The sequence below is a fragment of the Theropithecus gelada genome, chromosome 20 (genome assembly GCF_003255815.1).
Source record: "Theropithecus gelada isolate Dixy chromosome 20, Tgel_1.0, whole genome shotgun sequence".
In the NCBI taxonomy this organism is placed as follows: Eukaryota; Metazoa; Chordata; class Mammalia; order Primates; family Cercopithecidae; genus Theropithecus; species Theropithecus gelada.
In genome coordinates this window covers 47060286-47079294 of record NC_037688.1, presented here as the reverse complement: position 1 = coordinate 47079294, position 19009 = coordinate 47060286, and the positions used below count along the sequence as shown (strand labels likewise).

The following is a 19009-nucleotide window of genomic DNA, read 5'->3' as shown; positions in this document are numbered from 1 at the left end:
CACATCTTCTCAGAGTAACCAGCTGGGAGCTGGAAACTTCTGTATTTAGAGGCCAGTGTCCTGTCCGTGTCCCCCTCCCCTTCATACTGTGGTCAAACCATCAAATGTTACTAATATCAGATGTTGACGTAGCTGTTTTCTCAGGAGTTCTTGGATTCTGAAGCAGAGAGCAGTCCTCTTCTCTCCACACTGGAACTCTGGGGCTGGAGAAGGTGGCGTGCCCAGCCCTCGCGTCCAAGCCCGTTCCTTCTTTCTTACATCTCGTGAAGGTGGCGTGCCCAGCCCCCGCGTCCAAGCCCGTTCCTTCTTTCTTACTCTCGTGAAGGTGGCGTGCCCAGCCCCCGTGTCCAAGCCCGTTCCTTCTTTCTTGCACTCATGCGGCTCCTTTCAGGAGAGGCCTTTTAGTGTTGCTGGAGCTGGGACTGGTGGCCAACGCCGTGTTTCTGTTCTGAATGGTATGTTTGAAAACCTGTCGGTGGTAGCGAAGTGGAAAGAAAAAGGAGTCTGAACTTGGCATACTGTTGGGTTCCTGTGCTGTCAGGAAGTGGAAAGTCTGCAGAGGAGAAAATGGACACTTTCTTCTAGAAATGGACTAATTAACTTGTAGGTTAGCAGACTGAAAGAGCCTGGAGCATTCCATATGTTAGGGCCGAAGGATCCAGCCAGTCATGGCCGCTCAGCTGGGCCTTGTCATGAAACTCTCTTGAAGGGGAGGTCTCCTTGCTGTCTTCCTTTTTCACTTCTGAATTACTCTTGTCCATAAGCTCGATCTTATGGTAAACGTCCATCTGTTCCAAAGAATTAAGCTGAATGGATCAAAAGGGTAGAATGCTCAGAGGCCAAGGGACAGCTGTTTTCTTATGGCAATGCTTCTACATAATGAATTGTGTGTGTCATGTTTTGTGTCACATTATAATGTGTGTCCATATATTTTGTGTGTGCGTGACATAGGGTCTCACTCCGTCACCCACGGCTGGAGTGTGGGGCCGTGATCAAGCTCCTTGCCTGGACCCCACAGGCTCAAGTGATCCTCCTGAGTAGCTGAACACACGGCCATGTACCACCATGCCTGATTTTTTTGTTTTTTGTAGGGATGGGGTCCCATCGTGTTGCCCAGGCTGGTCTTGAACTCCTGGGCTCAGACCATACTGTGATAGAGTGTGAGTGGGGGTGAGTGTGTGATTGGTGAGGTTTCAGGTATGGTGGTGACATAGTATAAAAATATAAAAACCATACGTGTCACTCTAGAGAATTTGAAGAATATTGAGAAGTATCAGGAAGAAAGTCAAGACCTGAGCTTGGCTTTGAAGAATGAATAGGTGTTTGCCAGGTGGACACAGTGGAAAAGGGCTTTCTAGGAAGACGGAGAGGGACCCTCCTAAACTGGAAGGCGTTTGCTGTTGCTCAGAGGCTGGGGAGGCAGCCAGATGGTGGCACTCAACACAGTTCATGCCACGGACTCTGGGAGGCGGCTGCCACGGCGATGGGTCCTGAGGTCGCAAATAGCGGCTGCCAGCCTGGAGAAACACTGGAGTGTGTCCCATGTAGGGCTGGGAGCTTTTGTCCTGTGAAGCTTTTATTTTCCAGGGGTGCGTGTGTGTGTGTGCGTGTGTGTGTCTCTGTGTGTGTGCGTGCGTGTGCGTGATGCGTGTGCGCGTGTGTGTGTCTGTGCGTGTGCGTGCGCGTGCGTGTGTGCGCGTGCGTGCATGTGTGTGTGCGCGCGTGTGTGTGTGTACTGCGTCACGATGTACAACATGAATATATTGCCTGTTAGCCCAGTGATTTCTGCACACCAGCCTGAGGTGTCAGTAAGAAGTGAATCAGATGTGGCAGATTCTCGCCTTAGCACTGTGGGGAATAAGTTGATGGTGTGTGTGGCTGGAGGTGGAGATAAGTGAGTTGTTATGATGATGTAGGTAAAGAAATACTGAGACTCTTGAACTAGAAATCAGGGCGGTGGCCGTAGGGAGGGGTAACAGTGATGGGCAGGAGCTGGAATGGACAGGATTTGTAAGTGGGCTTTTCATGGGGAGGAGGAGGCAGCTGGTTTCTGGCTTGGAGGCTAGTTAGAGAGCGGTGCCCGGCAGCAGGGCGGGGGATACAGGAAGGAGTAGGGTGAGGGCTCTGTATGTGCACAGCCTGTGTGAGGAGAGCTGAGCTCTGTGGGAACATTGTCTCTGATTGACAGCGTCTCTGGTTGGACATTGGTGCAGTGGATTCAGTGGGTTCAGCTCTCATTGGCAGAGCTGGGATTCAGCAGCAGGTTGTTAAAGCCAGAGGCAGGTGAGAGTGCCCAGGCAGTGGCTGAAGACATTGAGGGAGGAGGTGGAGAAAGGAGATCTAGCAAGTGAAACAAAATGGAAACAAAGTTTACAAGAGAAACTGGGAATGGTGGAGCGGAAGCCTGGGAAGAGAGAGTGGTTTGTAGGTTCAGCGCCACTGCCAGACCATGTTAGATGAGTGCCAGTTATGTTCTGTGTTTCTTACAAGAAACATGGAGGTGGCATCTCTTCAGAGCTGTCGTGGGGGTTGAATGAGGCGATGTGTGGAGAGCACAGAGTGGGCGTGCGTGGGTGTGTGATCACCATGGTGTGGCCAGTGGTGGTGATGGGAGGGGCAGCCCCTCAGCAGCTGGCTCTCTCTTCAGCCCGTGCAGCCTGCCAGGACTCTTCCAGACACGGGCCGTGTCGCTGAACAACGCGGAGCTGGTGCAGACATGGGTAAAGATGTTCGTCCAGTCGCACGCACCGGCCAGCTGGCTCGCATTTATCTTCTGTACTTTGCCTTTGCTGCTTGAGAGTTCTGTAAACAATTCTTAATAAACAAAGAGGCAGGTTTTATGTGGAAACTTCTGGGAGAGGAGAGGATTTCACTGAATGCAAACAGGAGGAAGGAGCAGATGTAAACCCTAGGCGTCCGGAAGCAGGGTTGAGTCAGCGGCGCCTTGGTCTTAGGAGGAGGCTGGGATGGATAGGTTGAGCCCGGAGTGGCCATTTCTCTTTCTGCACCTGACACCCACTTCCAAGGCTTACAGGGGCTTCCTTTGTGATGTAGGAGGAAGCACAGTGGCAAGAGGAGAGCACAGGCAGGGCTGATGAACGTGATGACTCTCAGAAAGAAACTGTGTAAGGTCATATGTAAGGAGCAGACTCTGTTCTGTCTTAAGGAAGAAATAGAATCATTTTGGTGAGGTTTCTTTTGTTACAGTGGCCAGCCGTCAGGTTGCGTTAATAAAATGGAAAAGTAGTGTTTCAAGATGGTGGACAAGTCTAGCTGGGCAGGGACAGAGCCTGCAGTGTGGAATGCGTGCCAGTCCGCCATTCATCCAAGGGCCATTTGTTGACTTTTGTCCTTACTAAAGGACAGCGCACCTGCTGTGTACTAGAACGTCTGAGCGTGAGAGAGAATCCCACGCTTCGGGGATGTCGCTGTTCTCTGGGGAGCTGCGTGGTCCCTTCCCTCCCCCAACCCCCTTTACATTCTGTGCGTTGCATCTCAGACGTTGAGCTGTACAAATCATTGTGGGCTCATATTCTCAATCAAAAGAACACTACACATTCAGGGACAGTGGTGTATTTTTATTTTATTTTATTTTTTTGAGGTGGAGTCTTGCTCTGTTGCCCAGGCTGTAATGCAGTGGCATGATCTTGGCTCACTGCAACCTCTGCCTCCTGGGTTCAAGTGATTCTCCTGCCTCAGCCTCCCGAGTAGCTGGGATTACAGGTGCCTGCCACCACACCTGGCTAATTTTTGTATTTTTAGTGGAGACAGGGTTTCACTATGTTGGCCAGGCTGGTCTCGAACTCCTGACTTTGTGATCCACCCACCTCGGCCTCCCAAAGTGCTGGGATTACAGGCATGAGCCACCATGACCGGCCTATGACAGTGGTGTATTTTTAAAGGGAAGAATGTTGTGTTTGTTATTGAAGAAGTTTATTTATTTATTTATTTATTTATTTAGAGATGGGGTCTTACTCTGTCACCCAGGCTGGAGTGCAATGGTACAGTCTCTGCTCACTGCAAGCTCCGCCTCCCGGGTTCACACCATTCTCCTGCCTCAGCCTCCCCAGCAACTGGGATTACAGGCGCACACCGCCACGCCTGGCTAAATTTTTTGTATTTTTAGTAGAGACGGGGTTTCACTGTGTTAGCCAGGATGGTCTTGCTCTCCTGACCTTGTGATCCGCCCACTTCGGCTTCCCGAAGTGCTGGGATTACAGTCGTGAGCCACTGTGCCTGGCCAAAGAATTTTATTTTAATTAATTAATCTATTTTTTTGAGATGGAGTCTTGCTCTGCTGCCTGGCCAAAGAATTTTATTTTAATTAATTAATCTATTTTTTTGAGATGGAGTCTTGCTCTGCTGCCCAGGCTGTAGTGCAGTGGCACGATCTTGGCTCACTGCAACCTCTGCCTCATGGGTTCAAGTGATTCTCCCATCTCAGCCTCCCGAGTAGCTGGGATTACAGGCGCCCACCACCACACTCGGCTAATTTTTGTATTTTTATTAGAAATGGGATTTCACCATGTTGGCCAGGCTGGTCTCAGACTCCTGACCTCAGGTGATACATCTGCTTTGGCCTCCCAAAGTGCTGGGATTAGAGGCATGAGCCACTGCACGTGGCCGATATTGAAGAATTTTAGACCTTTCAAACTAAAGAGGTTTTAAAAAAAAAAGTCAAATCAGTGCCCTTGTTTTATTTCCCCCCCTTAATACTTCAAAGTAAAAATAATCATTTTAGAAAAACCTGGTATCATATGATTACTAGACTTTTTTTTTTTGGAGGCACACTCTGTCTCCCAGGCTGGAATGCAGTGGCATGATCTCAGCTCACGGTAACCTCTGCCTCCTGGGTTCAAGCAGTTCTTCTGCCTCAGCCTCCCGAGTAGCTGGGATTACAGGTGTGCGCCACCACAACGAGCTAATTTTTTTGTATTTATTGTAGAGATGGGGTTTCGCCACGTTGGCCAGGCTGGTCTCAAACTCCTGACCTCAAGTGATCCTCCCGCCTTGGCCTCCTAAAGTGCTGTGCCTACAGGCGTGAGCCACCACCCCAGCCCCTAGACATTTCAATTATGTCTTTTCTACTCTCAAAAAAGTTTTAAGAAAAACTTGTATGGTTCTGTAAGTTATAGTATGTAAGAGGTTTACAGTTCCATATAGATTTTTGGATCAATTTTGAAAACGGAGTTGGAAATCTGATAGTCCCTGCACCAAATCCTTAGGCCACCTTGGGAGTGTTGCTGTTGTAAAGATACTATGTCTTTTGATCCATGAATGTGGGATTTTCCCCCCACTTATGTAGGTCTTCAGTTTCTTTCAACAGTGTTTTGTGGTTACAGGGTGCAAGTTTTACACATCTTTGGTTAAATTTGTTGCTAAATATTCTTTTTGATGCTGTTTTAAATGGAAATGTTTCCTTCATTTTTTCAGATTGTTCATTGCTTGTGTATGATGATGATACAGCTGACTTTTGTATATTGATCTTGTATCATGCACCTCTGCTGAGTTGATTGACTGATTGAAGACCTGGTTGCGTACCAAGAGATGGTTCTTCATGGAGTTGTATCTGATTCTGAGGTTCCTGCTTAGCAAAAGACAGGCTGGTAACAGGTGTCCTGACGTCCGCTGCCACTTGGATTATTCATTTTGTGAAACAGACAGTGAGTGTTGGGAGAGGTCCCACATAACTAAGTGATTGTTGAGTAGGAGCTTCACACTGAATGAAACGGCCGCTTCCCAGATTTCTCCATCTTCTCTGTTTCGCAGTGTCCATGACACTGATCATAAAATGGTGAGGCCAACAGTGAGCTCCAGAGACAAGTAGATCACAATATATTCATGGTTTCTTTTGAGTTTTGCCATGAGAGTGTGGCGCTGATTGGAATTCTGTGGGTTTACTAAGAGCTAGAAGTAAATTGGTCATCTGTGTGCTTACGCTTTCTGAAAGGTTGGTCTTATGTCTTTGTTGGTCAGGATTTCAGATTTGTGTGTGTGTGTGATGTTTAAGTGACCATCAGAGCTTCTCGTTCCCTTTCAAGGCTTGTTTTAGTGAAGCCAAGCAGGGAGTTGGCGTTTGTTGCTCAGGGAGCTTGTGAACTCGGCCGGCGCTGGCTGGGGGCATGTGGAGCCTCCAGTGGGAGGGAGGCAGGTATTGCACAGTCCTGCGTTGTCTGTCCTTCCTGCAGCTTCTCCTGCTGTGTTATTGGGACTCTTCTCCCTGTTGGCTTTTGCGTCACTTTCTCTAGTTTGATTTCATGCCTTTGTCCTCCTAATTTTCAGGTATTTCCCAGTTTCTGATCTACAGCTTCCTTTTTTTTTTTTCATTATAGCTGTGTGTCTGTTTACTTTCAAACACAAATTGTTTTTGCCATTCCGCTGGATCTGGTGAGGAAGGGAAGGTTCTGGCAGGAGTTGGATGCCTTCTCTGAGGACTGAAGATTCTCCTGCCTTCCATAGTTGGCTTTTGTTCTTCAGCAAAGGAGTTTGATTCCTATCAGGGCAGGCGTTGTGGAAAGGGAAGAACGGTTGTGTGAAGTCATTTCTTCTCGTTCTCATTCTGCATTCATCCACTTTGCACCTTCTTCTGCTAAATGGTATAAAGAGAACTGTTTAGGAACATTGATTTTGTTTCCTGTTTCATTTTTTCCTGTAGTAAAAAGAAACATTTGCATTGAAGAAGGAAGCCTGGTTTTCCTTCCAGCTCCTCCCCATGCTCACCTCAGTTCTGAAGTTTGCTTAGTTGCCTTTACTCCCTTGAGCCTTCTCTTTCACTTTAGATCAGAGAAAACAAACAAGTAGCACCCCACCCTTAAGAAACACCAAAAACAGGAAACAAATAACTGCACCTTCTCCGCCCTCAGCCCAAAAACACGAACAGGGCGGCTGTGTTCACTGGAAGGAGGCCAAGGTTAGGAGACTCGCCTGATCAGAGTGATAGGTGGCCTGTCCGCACCAGCCGGCCTTGGCATTGGGGGCTCCTGGCACCATTGTGGGAGTGGAATCCAATTGGTTGTGTCTTTTTTTTGACTGAGAACTAAAGTGAGATGAGGCTGGATCGTAGGTCTTTAGTGTTCCGTTTTAAGTCCTCTAGAGTTACATTGTACGGAGATTTTTAAGCCATAATAATAGCAGGTGCATATTCATGGTTTTTACATTTCCAGTTTCAAGACTGATGGTGGTGAATAGTGTGGGCTCTGGAGCCAGCCTGGTTTCAAGTCTTGGCCCCACATTTAGTCAATGTGACCTTGACTAAATTTCTCACACCCCTGGGGCCTCAATTTTCTCATCTGCAAAGGGGAGATAATAATGATACCTACTCCGTGGGATCATTGTGAGGATAAAGTGAGTTGATAGTAGATAAAGCCATATGAAATTATCAATATTGGACTCTTTCCTTTTTGGACTTTTTTTTTTTTTAAATAATTTGAGCTTTTTAAAAAATAATTTGTGTCTTCACTTACAGTTGTAAGAAATCCTTGAGAGCCCCTTGTACACTTTGGCCAGTCTCCTCCTCTCTTCCAGTGGTAACACATTGGAGAACTGTGCCCTTAATAGAACGTCACAGCCAGGATGTGGACACGGTATCGCTGACCAGTCTTAACTCAGGTTGCCTGAGGTTTACTTGTACGTGTGTGTGAGAGAGACGGATTGATTGATCGGAGTTTTGTGCAGGTTTGCCCCTGGGGCTCCCGTCCCTGCCGTGTTGCTGTACGGAACAGTTCCACAACTGCGAGGATCTGCCCTTTGCCCTTTTCTAGCCACATTTGCCCTTCCAGCCCATCTCCCCACCCTGGTCCCTAACCCCTGGGAACCTCTAATTTGTCCTCCATTTAAAGAGTTTGTCATAAGAATGTCATATACCTGGAATCGTAGAATTGTGACCTTTTCGACTGGCCTTTTGCTCAGTGTAATGTTTGCTCTGTTTGCTGCGGAGTGGTCTGCGTGGTGTGGGTGGACGGCAGCTTAGTATCTGTCTACCCATTGTGAGAAGCACACATTCACCCGTCCAAACCCAAAGAATGGACTTGGAGACACACAGAACAGCGGAAGCAAGACTTTCTTCTTTTTCTTTCTTTCTTTTTTTTTTTTTTTAAAGACAGAGTTTTGCTCTTGTCACCTAGACTGGAGTGCAATGGCGTAATCTCGGCTCACCGCAACCTCCACCTCCTGGGTTCAAACGATTCTCCTGCCTCAGCCTCCCTAGTAGCTGGGATTACAGGCATGCACCACCATGCCTGGCTAATTTTGTATTTTTAGTAGAGACAGGGTTTCTCCATGTTGGTCAGGCTGGTCTCGAACTCCCAACCTCGTGATCCGCCTGCCTCAGCCTCCCAGAGTGCTGGGATTACAGGCATGAGCCACTGTGCCCGGCCAGGAAACAAGATTTTTAATGGCAGTCTTGCAAGATCGGGTGCCTGGTAGGCAGGCACACCCGCAGCAGTCACAGCAGGTAGCTTATCTCCCAGCACGCAAGTCACTCCCCCAGTTCCTCTTTGGTTGAGTACTGTGGAGTTGCAATCTTCCCGGAGGTCGCCTGAGTTTCATTATCCCCCTTATAAGGTTGTACCCCGTCCCCTTACCTGCGTACGTTTTTATTTCCCAGTACCGAAACTTTCTTCCCATTTGTGGGTTGACCCTCCTTTGCATTTTGTTCATTATTGTGGCCTTCCCGGTGCGTGAGCCGTGTGGTTTGTTCCCTCCGCAGGCTGGCCGCCAGTGCGCAGATTGATCACGCCTGGAAAATGGACCATTTAAAATGTTTTCTTACACCATCGAAGCACATCTGAGCTGATTCCAGTTTCTGGTGCTTATGAATAAAACAGCTATGAACAACTGAGTGGGGGTTATGGGACCATTTTTGACCTGTAGTAATGGTGGGCTCACATGGCTGAGTCGAGTTAGGTCAGGTGCTGAGTGCCTGCTGCTGCACGTTAGGTGTTTCTGCCTGAAAGCAGCAGGCACCATCTTGTCCTTTCAGGTTCACTCTGACCACACATCTCATACCTTCTCTGTGCATGTATTTGAAGTTACTGAAAAGGTGTGTATCAGGAAAGCCGCAGCTCTGCACTAGTCTCTTAAAACCCATCCGTGTGCTCCTGTACTCACTGGGTTTCGTGAAAGGAATGTACAGCCGCTGTTGTGTGGGAAGTAGGGAAAAGACAGACCTGACCCTGAGGCAGGCTGGTGTGACTGCCGTTTGGAGCCCAGGCTAATGGTGCTGGTTAGTCAGCCAGTGTCGGGGGCAGACGCCCATCGTCAGTGGCTCCCCTGTGGACCCTCCCACTCAGCCTAACACGGGTGAAAATCATCGTTTGCATACGGTCATGATTGAAAAAGTGCTCTGGCTAACAGCGTTTTGAGACCAAGGCCATTGTAGGGACCAGTGTTTGCTAACATGGACTCCTGGGCTCTGCGGGTGTTGGGAAAGTGGCTCACGGGAGGGAGCTGAGGGGCCTGAGCTCACAGCTGTGAAACCAGAGTGGCCCTTGGTTGTCTGAAGGAGCAGGCGGTGTGGGGCAGCCACAGGCCTCATGGTTTTTCTTTGCTATCAGTTGGAATTAGTCAGTGTGGATAAAAAGAATTGCTCATCTTAGTGGACTGAAGACTATGGTTGGCAATTGTAGATCTCCTGATTGAAAAAAGTGATAATTGATGTGCCTTGATATAAAGAAAGAAAAAAAGAAAAAGTGATTAAAGTGGGAGTGAATTAAACATTCATAGAGTTGTGTAGGTCACAGTCTCCTAAAACTTGTGGTTCTCTTAGGAGAGAAAAGGGAGACTGTAAAAAAAAGTTAGCAATCTTGAACTTCCGTTCCTTTCCAAAAATAAGCGTCAGGTCTGCCCAGCTTCCTTCCCAGGGAGGCTGTCATTCTTTTTCGGACAGTGCTTGTGGCCGTGACTGTTTGTTGAGAGCCTGCATAAAGCAGCTGTCATGCAGCAAAGCGAGGGGAGAGCCGATGACGTTGGAAGAAGTGGGGTGCGATTGGGTCCGCGCGAATGTCGTGGTGTTACTTGACAGTTGTTTGGATATTTATTCTTAGACAGGGTCTCAGTGCCTTGCCCAGGTGGAGTGCAGTGGTGCCACCCTAACTGACTGCAGCCTTGGGCTTCTGCGCGGACGTGATCCTCCCACCTCGGCCTCTTAAAGTTCTAGGATTATAGGTTTGCCCTGGAACTCTTTCTTCTTATGTAAGTGTAACTTTTTACCCATTGATTGTATTAAATAATTTTCTTTCCCTATCCCTAATGTGGCAGCTAGCCCGTTAAAGGAGTTGGTGAGAGTAAGGAGTCTAGAGTAGTAAGAGAAATTTAAAACCTTGCATTGCTCCACCATTTAGAGAGAACTGCCATTAGTATTAAAAATATCTCCTGGTTTTTCTAACACAGAATGCGTATAGCAGACATCCTCAGCACCTGGGATTGTCATCTTGTCCTGTTGCCATTTCTATAGGTAGAAGCATCTGCCGTTGTTTCACCTGGATTATGGTTTTGGTTGTGCCTGTGTGCCGACCCTCACCCCCACCTCCAGACATGGACGGGTGATGGTCCCATCCCTGACTCCCTGGTCCCATCACCACACACTGACTCTTCCTGTCTCCATGCTCTCTGTCTGCACTCGGCCTCCACAGACCTGTTGATTTCTGAGTTGCTGTAGACATGAGCTGACAGTAAGAAGTGTCACCTGGTGCTTTTCTGTTTGACAACATAGCTTGTTTATAGTTGTGGTGGTGGTTTTGATGTGAACATGTATTCTAAATGAAGTTTTTTTTCATACCTTAGAACATTTCTTTACTCGGGAGGCTGAGGTGGGAGGACCCCTTGGGCCCAGGAGGTCGAGGCTGCAGTGAGCTGTGTTTGTACCACTCCATCCCAGCCTGGCAACACAGGGAGACCCTGTCTCTTTAAAAAAAAACAAACTGTGATGTTTATTCCAAATATTTTAGAGGCTCTGGATTGGTATTTTCTTCCAGAAATAATGGGATCAGTTACTGAGATTTTCTCTTAGTCAGAAAGAAAAGACCTTTAGACCAGAATTTTCTCTTCCCAACTTGCTTTTAATACCCTGCAGGACCCTAAGACAATAAAAACTTAGTTTTGTTTTACTTTACCTGATTTGGGCCCAGTTTTTTCATATATGTGAAACAGCAGTTGGATTAAAGCAGTAGTTCTCACTGGCGTGTTTTCCCCTTTTGCCGATATCATCTGGAGACATTTTTGGTTGCCAGGATTTGCTGGGTGGCCCTTCTGGCACCTAGGAGACCGACGCTGCTCAACCCCGTTGCGCACTGAACCCAGATGCCAGTGGCACTGAGCGTGCGAATTGTTTGACTCACGGCGCTTTGAGTACCCTCAGGACTCGGGGGGTCGATGCTGGGGTTCCTTGCTGGCTTCCTGCTGCCGATACTCTTCCCCTCTCTGAGCCGTTTTACGGACACTTCGTGGCACACTTGCTGCTCTCACTGAAACCAGGCTGCTTATTCACATTTATTTTTACTGATGGATTGATTGAGGCTGGAGTGCAGTGGTGTGAGTAGCTCTGGTCACAGGAACACGCCACCATGCCCGGCTAATTTTTTGGATTTTTTGTAGAGATGGGGACTCACTGTATTGCCTGGACTGGTCTCCAACTTCTGGGCTCAAGCAGTCCACCTGCCTCAGCCTCCTGAAGTGCTGGGATTACAGGCGTGAGTCCGCACACCCAGCACACATTTATTTTTAATGGTCCTTGAGGTTAATGGTAGCTTTGAACAATCCTGTCCAGGAGAGTAAGGAGGGAAAAACCTCACTCCATCTTTGCAAAACACACATGTCATGAGTGTTGCTCAGGAAACACGCGATTCTCTTGGATGCTAAGTGCAGAGCTGGGGAACCTGCACCAGCAAGCCCTGTCCTGGGAGCTGCCTTCAATCCTGTCTGTGCTTCCCTCCCTGGTTCTGCACACGGAAGTGTGTGGAGTTGGAGGAGAGCCTGATGCTTGGATGTTACTGAAGTAACATGGGTGTGGATTTTTTTTTTTCTTCCCCCATTTAGACTGGTTTGTTTTATTCTTGGAGCCCCCAGAGCTCTTCAGGGAGATTATATAGTTTTATTCAGCTCCTTTTTTTTTTTTTCTTTGAGATGGAGTCTCGCTCTGTCGCCCAGGCTGGAGTGCAGTGGCCGGATCTCAGCTCACTGGAAGCTCCGCCTCCCGGGTTTGCGCCATTCTCCTGCCTCAGCCTCCCGAGTAGCTGGGACTACAGGCGCCCGCCACCGCGCCCGGCTAGTTTTTTGTATTTTTTAGTAGAGACGGGGTTTCACCGTGTTAGCCAGGATGGTCTCGATCTCCTGACCTCGTGATCCACCCGTCTCGGCCTCCCAAAGGCCGGGCGCAGTGGCTCAAGCCTGTAATCCCAGCACTTTGGGAGGTTGATACGGGGTTTCACCGTGTTAACCAGAATGGTCCCATCCTGGCTAACACGGTGAAACCCCGTCTCGGCCTCCCAAAGTGCTGGGATTACAGGCTTGAGCCACTGCGCCCAGCCTTTTTTTTTTTTTTTTTTTAAAGACGAGTCTTGCTCTGTCACACAGGCTGGAGTGCAATGGCGCGATCTTGGCTCACTGCAACCTTCGCCTCCCGGTTTCAAGTGATTCACCTGCCCTAGCCTCCCAAGTAGTTGGGGTTACAGGCACACACCACCACATCTGGCTAATTTTTGTATTTTCAGTAGAGAGGGGTTTTGCCCTGTTGGCCAGGCTGGTCTTGAACTCATGACCTCAAGTGATCCACCCACCTCAGCCTCCCAAAGTGCTGGGATTACAAGCGTGAGCCACCGTCCACAGCCTTATTCAGCTTTTTAAAAAATGGTACTGCAGTATAATCTTTCCTCTTAAAATACTCAGTGGAAATGAAAACCACCTTATCTTTTTTTGCACCTTTTGTATAGTTTACAACTTAATATGCTTCTTAAACTTAAAATTAACCTTTTAAGGTAGGGCACGGTGGCTCATGCCTGTAATCCCAACACTTTGGGAGGCCGAGGTGAGCGGATCACCTGAGGTCAGGAGTTCAAGACCAGCCGGGCGTGGTGGTGGGTGCCTATAATCCCAGCTACTCGGGAGGCTGAAGCAAGAGAATCGCTTGAACCCTGGAGGGGAGGTGGAGGCTGCAGTAAGCTGAGATTGCACCACTGCACTTCAGCCTGGAGGACAAGAGTGAAACTGTCTCAAAAAAGAAAAAGCCTTTTAAAAAACTTACCTTATTGGTAATGTTTTGTTTATATGGCAAGACTACCCACTTGGTTTATTTGGTTTCTTATGTATAAAAAGCTCCAGAGTCTCTAAAATCTGGTTTTATGGTGATTTCACAATATTGTATCAGTGTCATTTGCTCTTTTTTTGTATTGGACTTTGGATTTACCTTTAAGTTGTTGTAATTGCTGCATTTTGATGTGAAAGTATTTGATGAATGACGGTAAGTTTTGGCCTTGGCACAGTGACTAGGAGCTGAGCAGTGGGTTATGGGAGAGGAAGGGAGATGGAATAAACCGTGTGAACCAAATGGAGGGAGACGAGAGCTATGAAAGAACTGAGGCTGAAATTATTATTGACGTGAGCTAATTTCACTCTCTTGTTTCAGAATATACTCAACCCTGCTCTGGGGCACACCTCCATTGGATTTAAAAGACAGTCCTCATCAGCACTGACTTTCAGCTATGGAATCGGTAAATATTCACTGCACTCTCTATCAGTTTATATTATTGTCATTGGTTTGGAAAAATAAGTATCAAAATAATGCATGAGTGTCCAGGCTGGTTTTCTTGGACTTGATAGAGTTTTGTCGAAATGTTTTGAATTTTGTTCTGGATTTCACTTAAGAGTGTTTTCAGAGTGGTAACAGGTGAGCTTTTTTGGACTAATGAATGGGATCCTTGGTGTCACAGTGAGAATAAATCTGCTGAAAAATTAAATAGGTTGTTAATAGCCTGTAAAAGTTTATTTCCTCTCGTCTTCCTTTAATTTTCTTCATCCTCAGATGGGCTGGAGATGACCGAGACCACCCCCCCACCCCCGCCGTGCTGTGTGTTGTGTGCTCTGCACATGTCATGTTAACTAACAGTTTGCATGAGGATTCTGTGTCCTGGGAGCTGTTCTGCTCTTGCTGGGATCCTGGTGGTCTCCCGGGTTGTATTTGGATGAGGATTCTGTGTCCTGGGAGCTGTTCTGCTCTTGCTGGGATCCTGGTGGTCTCCCAGGTTGTATTTGGATGAGGACTCTGTGTCCTGGGAACTGTTCTGCTCTTGTTGGATCCTGGTGGTCTCGCCAGGTTGTCCTGTCCTTCTGGGCATGGTGTTGCTGCGGAGCCCTCTAGATGCGATTCTGACTTTCCCTCGGAGCTGGAGACCAGTGTGTGTGGTGGGAGGTATGGAGTGGGAGCCTGGCTCGCCTGCCCTGACTCCTTGCCTCCTCCTGGGTGTGACAGGCATGTTTTTTGAGAGGAGGGGCAGCAGTCTCCATAAAGACTTTGGCCTTGGCTCTGACCAAGCACGTGGTGCTGTAGAGCAGAGTCCTCCCTCCTTCCGGAGACGCGTGGTGACTGGCAGGCTGTTTCCTCTGATACGTGGATTGTCAGCAGTTGAAGAGAAAACTTGGCTAATTTAAATTTTCATATTTTGACCAGGTGTGAGTCAGGGTTTTATTTTTTTTTATTTTTTTATTTTCGCCCAGGCTGGAGTGCAGTGGCGCGATCTCGGCTCACTGCAAGCTCCGCCTCCCGGGTTCAGGCCATTCTCCTGCCTCAGCCTCCGAGTAGCTGGGACTACAGGCGCCCGCCACCACGCCCGGCTAGTTTTTTGTATTTTTAGTAGAGACGGGGTTTCACCATGTTAGCCAGGATGGTCTCGATCTCCTGACCTCGTGATCCGCCCGCCTCGGCCTCCCAAAGTGCTGGGATTACAGGCTTGAGCCACCGCGCCTGGCCCAGGGTTTTAAAGTGAACAGTCCAAAAATACATGATCTGTTTTGTGTTGTTACTCCTAGCAGACATAAAAGAACCTTTCCTGCAGCTTGTTTCGAGAGCTTCGCAGTTCAGTGTATCCGTCCTTTATCTCCGTCACCTAGAGTCAGGCCACTTTAAGATACACCTGACTGCTTTCTTTCATGTGACTGAATTCTTTCCTTGGAAATGGAGGTGAGGTTTGAAGGAAAGGGAATCATCTGAGATATCCCTGAAAATAGATCTAGAATTGTCTTCTCTTAATCTGCGGGATGGTTCGCAGTTAGAAGGAAGCCAGCCTGGGTAGTGGGCGTGTTTGTGGGTCCAGTGAGATGTTTTTGAAGATCTGGAGGTGGACTGAGCCCGGCTGTCATCAAAGGGGTGCCATGGAGGGGACAAGTACACGGGAAAAGGGGGGCAGCGATGAGGGAGCACCCCACACCCCAGGGTCTGAGCTGTGCTTCCTCATGAAAAGGATACTGCTGACCTTAATGGATGACAAGGAAAAGCAAAATGCTGCATTTTCTTTCTTTTTAAAAAAATTTTTTTTTTTTGTAGAGACAGAGTCTCGTTATGTTGTTCAGGCCTGTCTTGAACCCCTGCCCTCAAGCAGTCTTCCTGCCTTAGCCTCCCAAAGTGCTGGGATTACAGGTATGAGCCACCACACCTGGCCAAAATGCTGCTTACTAGTGTGAAAAATAAAATTATTAATAAACAATTAGTGGCCAGGCACGGTGGCTCACACCTGTAATCCCAGCTCTTTGAGATGTGAAGGTGGGTGAATCACTTGAGGCCAAGAGTTCAAGACCAGCCTGGCCAATATGGTGAAACCCCATTTCTATTAAAAATGTAGATATTAGCCGGATGTGGTGGTGAATGCCTGTAATCCCAGCTAGTTGGGTAGCTGAGGCAGGAGCGTTGCTTGAACTGGGAGGTGGAGGTTTCACTGAGCCAAGATCACAGCACTGCACTCCAGCCTGGGCGACAGAGCAAGACTCTGTCTCTGGGGGGAAAAAAATTATCAATGGATTCAGAATACATGCTTCTCTGATTAAAGGGGAACAAGCTGTCAGCAACTCTGCTGACAGGACCTGGAATTGGCCTAAATGTGTGGCACTGTAGTGGATTGAGAAGAATAGATGTACTGCTGCTTAGGTTTGGTGACGTAGGAAATGTTGGCATTTTTGACCATGCCACAGTAATAATCTAAGGTGTTTCATGCCATTTGTCACTTTTGTGAACTATAAATACTCAGTATTGAATTTTGTCTTTTTTTGTCTGTGGTGATTAGATTGAATAAGATGAAGGCCCTTAGCATGAGGTCTGTTTTGGCCACCAGGGAGACTGCAGTGTTGCTACAGAGAGGCCCTCCTGAGCAGAGGTTGGGCGCAGTGTGACCATTGGCGCCGTGACCCACATGGGCATGGGAGGACCTCCTGAGGACCACGCTGAGACATGTTCTCCATTGTTTTTTTTTTTTTTTTTTTTTTTTTTTTCTTGAGACGGAGTCTAGGTCTGTTGCCCAGGGCCTGGAGTGTAGTGGTGCCATCTCGGCTCACTGCAACTCCACCTTCCAGATTCAAGAGATTCTCTTGCCTCAGCCTCCTGAGTAGCTGGGATTACAGGTGCTTACCACCATGACCAGCTAATTTCTGTATTTTTAGTAGAGATAGGGTTTCACTGTTGGCCAGACTGGTCTTGAATGCCTGTTTGCCATTGTTTTATCTGGCATTAAAATGCAGGGTTTAAGAGAATAGCTGGCCAGGTGCAGTGGCTCCCGCCTGTAATCCCAGCACTTTGGGAGGATGGGGTAGGTAGATCACTTGAGCTCAGGAGTGCAAGACCAGCCTGAGTAACATGACGAGACCCCCCGTCTCTACAAAAACTACAAAAATTAGCCAGGCATGGTGGCATGTGCCTGTGGTCCCAGCTACTTGGAGAGGCTGAGCGGGGAGGAAGGATCACTAGAGCCCAGGAGGTTGAGGCTGCAGTGAGCTATGATCGCACCACTGCACTCCAGCCTGGGCCACAGGGTGAGACTGTGTCTCAAATAAAGAAAGAAGAAGAATTTTCCAGGTTCTCTAACATTTTTCATTGGTATTTGTGTCATTCTTGTATTTCACATTGATTACTTGAGGTGGAATGTGAGCAGTTTAGATGAGATCCACAGTCGCTTCTTCAGTATGTGGTGCTGTGCTCTTTTCTCCCGTCTGGGCATGACTTAGGGGCCCAGCTTGGATGGATTCCGGGCTGGTCCTGCCCTGAGATGGGGCCAGATGTGGCCGCAGTGACACAGGGTCCCGGACAGCCTGTGTGTGCTGGTCTGACTGGTGCTGGCTCTGTGGCCCTGGCCCCTCCCTTCCACTCTCCAAGCCTCAGTCTCCTACCCAGGACAGTGGTCACGGTCGTACCTACTGTAAAGACTTCCTTAGAGATTAAATAACACTTTACAGAAATAAAACTACATGAAAATAGAGGCTTTAAAACAATTTGAGTTTGTAAATTGTTTTTCCAGTATAAAAGTCATTGAAGCTGACATCTTTCTTGGCAAAACAGAATGGTTAGTCCTCTCAGGCAGTGAGGCTGCGTGGCCCCCGATGACCCCAGCATGCGGTGTCCAGTGAGTGTGGCCTCGAGCGACAGCAGGCTGCTGACCCTAACAACATGTGGATGCTCCATTTATGGTTGCTGTGAAATGGGACTTTCGAATTACGTTTCCAAAACGTTGGGGGTTTGAAAGTGGTTTGTTTTTTTTTTGTTTTTTTTTTTTGTTTGTTTGTTTTTTCTTTGAGACGGAGTCTCACTCTGTCACCCAGGCTGGAGTGCAGTGGCCGGATCTCGGCTCACTGCAAGCTCCGCCTCCCGGGTTTACGCCATTCTCCTGCCTCAGCCTCCCGAGTAGCTGGGACTACAGGCACCCGCCACCTCGCCCGGCTAGTTTTTTGTAATTTTTAGTAGAGACGGGGTTTCACCGTGTTAGCCAGGATGGTCTCGATCTCCTGACCTCGTGATCCGCCCGTCTCGGCCTCCCAAAGTGCTGGGATTACAGGCTTGAGCCACCGCGCCCGGCCGAAAGTGGTTTGTTAATGATAGCAGAGGCAGTGTTGTTCATATGAAAGGAGGCTTGAACTTAATGTTTTACATTTTTAATTGACATGTCTATTTAAGATAGAAAAGTAATCAAGTTCTGTCTTGCTGAAATGTTGAACTTGTAAGGCAGGTACGATCGTGCGCCTCAGTGTCCCCGAGTGCGCAGTCTGAGCAGCTGTGCCTACGGCCCGTGTCCTTGAGGGTGTGCAGGTCCATGGTGGTGGCTGGGCTGGAAGTCTGCTCAGCCAGAGCCGAGCCCCCTCTGCTTGCTGTTGGTGTGCTGGGGTCCCTGTCTGGGTGGCCAGGTTGGAGGTGGGGAGGGGCAGGGCTGCTGTCTTTGGTGCCGCCCTCCTGCCTTCCCCCGATCTGGCCTTGAAAGCAGAGAGAGGCTCTTCCTGGGCAGGCCCCTCTGCACCCTAGGGCATGGTGGGGGTGCAGAGTCTCCCTGGCACCCTCACCCCCTGGGGTGCTCGTTGGCTGTGAGATGCCATTCCTGGTGCGCTCTGGGGGTTGTTCCTGCCGCGGAATGCTCCAGGCGTTCTTGGGGCTGCGGACGGCCACAGGGCTTCACTTGCAGACCTGTGAGAGATGTGTAGAGTTCATTTCCATTTTCAACTCAGGTTTTGCTAGGATTTAGAAACAGATAACACCATACTTCCATTATTATCAAAGACATATGCGTGATAATTATGCCAAGATAAATAACTGCATTGTTTAGTAGAATGAGTCTTTATTTTAGAGTTCTGAGGAATTATCTGTGGCTAGGCTTCTTTAAACTGCAATAACTTACAGAAGATGCAGTGTCATTTAAGTTAGACTTGTTCATGTGAAAATGGGCACTTGTGGCTGAGTGCCCCCCCACTCCCTCCCCCTTCCCCCCCACTCCCTCCCCCTTCCCCCCACTCCCTCCCCCTCCCCCCCACTCCCTCCCCCCCCCCCCCCCCC

General features: G+C 48.4%; 1 protein-coding gene across 2 annotated transcripts in view; it reads left to right on the top strand.

Moving 5' to 3' along the window:
- The window catches only part of ANKRD11 (ankyrin repeat domain 11), a 226506-nt gene that overhangs the window by 60321 nt on the left and 147176 nt on the right, over positions 1-19009 (top strand). For both annotated transcript variants that reach the window (XM_025369959.1, XM_025369960.1), the window contains exon 2: positions 13619-13703. The gene's annotated coding sequence lies outside the window, so the exon portion shown is untranslated. The remainder of the gene's footprint in view (positions 1-13618; positions 13704-19009) is intronic.